The sequence below is a fragment of the Spermophilus citellus genome (genome assembly GCF_964194105.1).
Source record: "Spermophilus citellus genome assembly, chromosome: 15".
Classification (NCBI taxonomy): Eukaryota; Metazoa; Chordata; class Mammalia; order Rodentia; family Sciuridae; genus Spermophilus; species Spermophilus citellus.
In genome coordinates, this window is record NC_138195.1 from 93684741 (window position 1) to 93689299 (window position 4559).

Consider the following 4559-nt stretch of genomic DNA (forward strand, 5'->3'; position numbering starts at 1 on the left):
CCTGTTGGGGTCACGACCCTGGGAATGACACATGCAAGACAACTGGAAGACTTGTGAATGATTTCCTTCCGCAGTGTTCTGCTACTGAAAGACAGAACCACAGAGAGCTGTCACTAGTGGCTTTCCAATTAACTGTGAGACCCACCCAGAGGGGCTGGAGGTTATTATTGGTGGCGCAGGGAGAGAAGGATGTGTGGGCTCCACAGAGGGGCCTGCCTGCACCTGTCACAGCAGCTCCGTGTGCGACGTGTCATGTATGAAAATTTTACCTGATATACCTATTGGGGAAAAAAGGGTGATAATGGAAGTGTTTCTCTTTGAGATAATGAAAATGTTCTAAAAATGGTTATGCAATGCTTGTACACATCCATGAGTATACTAAAAAAATCATTGAATGATTTAACTGGATGAGTTATGTGGTTTGCAAATTACACCCCAATAAAGTTATTAAAAAAGAAAAGGATTGAGCTATAATGAAAATCCCATCCCTTCATTTCAAAGAGTGAAGAAAATGAAGCTCAGATAAGATTACAGCTGTTTTTCAAGATGTGGTTTCCCATTTTCATCAAAGATTGTTTTGACTCTGTAGAACAATTTGGGTACAATAATCTGCTTAATAATAGTCTTCCAGCTCATGAGCACAGATGCTTTTCATTCATGTAAGCCTTCTAAAATAAATTCAATAAGATTTTGTGATTTCAATGTACAAGTCTTACACTTATTCTGTTATATTCTAAGTATTTTATTCTTAATACTTTGCAAATGGAATTATTTCTTTATATTATTTTTGGCTTGTTCATTACTAAGTTATGAAACAATTATCTTTGGAAAATTATATTATATCTGTAACCTGGATGAACTCATTTTTTGGTGCATTTTTTTGGTTTTAATTCCTTAGGGTTTTCATATACAAAATCATTTCATCTTCAAATTGAGATAGATTTATAACTTTTACAACACAGAGTTTAATTTTTTTTTCTTGCCTTATTGCCCTGGCTAGTATCTCTTCTATAAAATTAAATGGAAGTGGTGAGATCAGACATTCTTGTTCTTTATATTTCTATTTCAGTATTTTTATTGCAAAAAGGAGTTAGAATTTTCCAAGTGACTTTTTGTATCAATTGAGATACTCATGTGGGTTTTGTCCTTTGTGTTAATATGGTGTGTTACATGGATAGATTTTCATTTGTTGAATGAACCCTGTAAAATTGAGATAAATCCTATATGATCATGGTACATAATACTTTCGATATGTTGTTGGATTTAGTTTGCTTGTATTTGATAAAAATTTTCACATATATATTCATAAAGGGTATGGATATGTAGTTTATTTTCTTGTGATGTCTTTGTCTGATTTTGGAATCAGGTTAATATTGGTCTCACAGAATGAGTTTGGAAGTGTACCTTCCTCTTGTCTTGAGGGGAGAGTTTATGAAGAATTAGTAAATTCTTTAAACATTGGTAAAATTCACCAGTAATTCAATGTAGTCCTGGGATTTTCTTTGTAGGAAACTTATTAAATCTCTTTATTTATTATAAGTCTATATAGATATTTTTGGGCCATTTGGTATATTTCTTGAAATTTCATCTAGGCTATCTAATTTGCTATATTTGATTAATAATAATATTTTTAAAATTCTTTGGTGAGTTTAGTAGTAAGGTTGCCAGTTAATTGCTGAGTCTAGTAATTGAAACATTCTCTCTCTTTTTTGTCAGTCTAGCTGTAGTTTGTTTATTTTGTTGATTTTTATTTCAAATAATCAACATTTGGTATTGCTGATATTCTCCATTATTTTTATACTTTCTATTTCATGTATTTATGCTCTAATCTTTATTATTTTATTTTTTATGTTTGCATTTGGCTCCATTTGCTTGTGAAAGCTACTTAATTTGGAAGTTTAGGTCACTGAATTTACAGAATTAAAATAAATGTAGGCATTCATAGCTATAAATTTCCCTTCAAGTAATGCTTTCTCTGTACCCCAAAGTTTTAGTATTTTTTAATCACATTAAAGTATTTTTAAATTCCCATTATTTCTTCTTTGATGTGTTGTTTATTTAAGAATGTGTGGTTCAATTTCTATAGGCTTGTGAATTTTGAATTTTTCTACCATTATTGATTATGAATTTCATGTAGTTGTATTATTTCAACACTTTTATACTTATTAACACTTTCTATTTGGCCTACATGGAGAATAAATACCTCATGTACATTTGAGAAAAACATTTATATTTTGCTGTGGTTGAATAGTGTGTACTATAAATATTGGTTCTATTGTTTTATGGTGTTATTCAGTTTTCTAATAATGTCTTGTTTACTTTGTGTCTAGTTATTTTACTTACTATTGGAAAAGAGATATCGAAGTTTGCAAATTTATTGTTGAATAATCTCTTTCTCTCCTTAAGTCTGTCAAGTTTTGCTTCATGCACTTTATGTCTCTGCTTTTAGGTGCATATATGCTTATAATGATAATATATTCTGGAGGATTTACTCATTCAATCATTATAAAATATTATTATTCATTTCTAGTAACAATTATTGTTAGAGTCTGTAAACAAGTCTGGATGGCGCCTGGCATTTTGCCAGAGGGAGTGGTTTGTGAAGTAACACCAGCGAGCCATTAAGTGTGGAGATTTCTTATTGGTTGACTGCTGTATCTAGTTTACGTTAATTAAGATAAGCTGTGTGGAATGTATAAATACCCCTCCTGTCCTACAATAAACGGCTCCCACTCCTGCTGTATCAATGTACACAAGTTGTTTGTCACCCCCCGGTTATTTTGCTGCAGCTGGACTGTGGCAAATTATGAAACTACAGTCTATTTTGTTTGATATTAGTGTAGTCATTCCAGCTACATTTTACTATTTTTAGATGTCTTTTTTTTTTGTACTTTCAGATTAGTGTCATGGAATCTAAAGTGTGTTTCTTGCAGAGAACCTATATTTGGATCATATTGTTTTTAAAAATTTATTCTGCCAATACCTGCCTTTTAATTTTAACTTTATTACACTTTTTATAGTTGTAGATGGACAGAATGCCTTTATTTTATTTGTTAATTTTTATGTGGTGTTAAGGATCAAACCCAGTACCTCACACTTGCTAGGCAAGCACTTTGCCACTGAACTTCAGCCCCAGCCCTAATTTGTACTTTTTATTCATTTATTTTAAATTAAATTACTGATAAACTATGACTATGACTTACATTTGCCATTTTTCCTGTATGCCTTTTATATTTTTATTCCTCTATTCTTCTGTTATTGCTTTGTTTTGTGCTAAATATTTTCTGGTGTATTATTTTAATTACTTTATTTTTTGGCCATATTTTATTTTTAATTGTTACCCTATGGATTGCAATTGCCATTTTGATTAATAGCAGTCTGTTTCAGATTAATACCAAATAATTTCAAATTTATAAAAAACTTTTCTCCTATTAAGCTCCATCCTCTCCTCCTTTCTTTGTGCTAAAAATAATATGAATTAGAAATTACAAATTCATAATATATATTTATATATTGTGTGCCCATTAACACAGATTTATAGTGATTGCTTTATGCAGTTGCTTTTTAAATCACTCAGGAGAAAAATTAAAGTTACAAATAAATTGTACACTCTTATGGTTTTAAAACCATATTTAACTGTGTAGTTATCTTTATAAATGCTTTTGATTTCTTCTTGTAATTTTTATTTAAATGAATAAATTATATTTATTTCCATTGTTTTATGGTGTAATGTCTGACATCTTTAATTTCATTCCTAAGGACTCCCTTTAGTACTTCCTATGGGAAATTAAAAAAAATTCCAATGGATTTTCTTAATTTTTGTTTATCTGGATATCAGTTTCTCCATGAGTTTGGAAGGATAGTTTTGCTGGACATAGAATTCTTGGTTGACTGTTTCTTTTCACACTTTGAATATGTCATCCCATCGTTTTCTGGCTTTTTGTGTTTCCAGGAGAAATCAGCTGTTAACCTTATTGAGGACCTCTTGTATAGGATGAATCTCTTCTGTCTTGCTGCTTTTAATATTTTTCTCTTGGTCTTTGACTTCCAACGGTTTTATTAGGAAGTGTCTACATGAATATCTCTTTCAGTTTTTTTCCATCTAGAGCTTGTTGAATCCTCCTGGAGTGCTCTTCCCTCAGATGCTGGCACAGCCGTCTCTTTGCCTGCACATCTCCTCCAATGTTGCCAGCTTAGAACTGACTTTCCTGACCACTCAGCACGAAGAAGTAACTCCCTGAACCTCCTTCTCTTTCCCCTGTCTGTTTTTCCTTTTCTTGAAGTGGTTTGTACTTACCTTTGTACTTACCTGGTGGCAAATGTTTAAGATCACAGTTACACATCCAGCATGTTGTGACTCTTAGGTGGTCTGTCACCAGCACATGGAGGAAGCATGAGGTGTCGCACATCTTACCTAGTGAGAGTTCTGGAAATCAATCCAACCCCAAAGTTGGGCGATTCTTAAACATTTCTATATTCTTTACTGTCCAAAGCACTTTTATCACTGAGTTATAACAAAAACTTCCTATGTAGTAAGGAAGTAATTCATTTTTCTTTGC